The sequence below is a fragment of the Oreochromis aureus genome, linkage group 18 (genome assembly GCF_013358895.1).
Source record: "Oreochromis aureus strain Israel breed Guangdong linkage group 18, ZZ_aureus, whole genome shotgun sequence".
NCBI classification, from domain to species: Eukaryota; Metazoa; Chordata; class Actinopteri; order Cichliformes; family Cichlidae; genus Oreochromis; species Oreochromis aureus.
The window spans coordinates 16,804,006-16,804,424 of NC_052959.1; positions in this window are offsets into that span (position 1 = coordinate 16,804,006).

Below are 419 nucleotides of genomic sequence, written 5' to 3' on the forward strand. Positions count from 1 at the left end.
GTAGAAGAAACCTCATGTGAGGAATGTTGCTCAAGAAGCTCCAAAAAAAAAAAAAAAGTGTCTGACATGGCTTCCCTCTTAGGGATACCCTTATAAATAAGGAAAGGAGAACCATGTGGAAATTTTGGGAGCAAATAGGCACAATGAAGATCATCACAAATGTTTTTTTTTTTGTTTTTTGTTTCAAGTCTCATCTCTGAGGAGAATGGAAAGGGGAATCAAACAAAGTTATACAGAAAAGATGACATGTTTGCAATGAAAACAACGCAAGCCAGGAAATTTCTATTTAGCGCATAAGGTCATGCATGTACCTACACGTGCCTTCAATATTCAACTATTTTGTTTTGTTTTATAGGCCTGCATTGTAGCTTCATATGAAGCTATTTGCATAAACATGCATCCCCAATATTGTGTTGTGC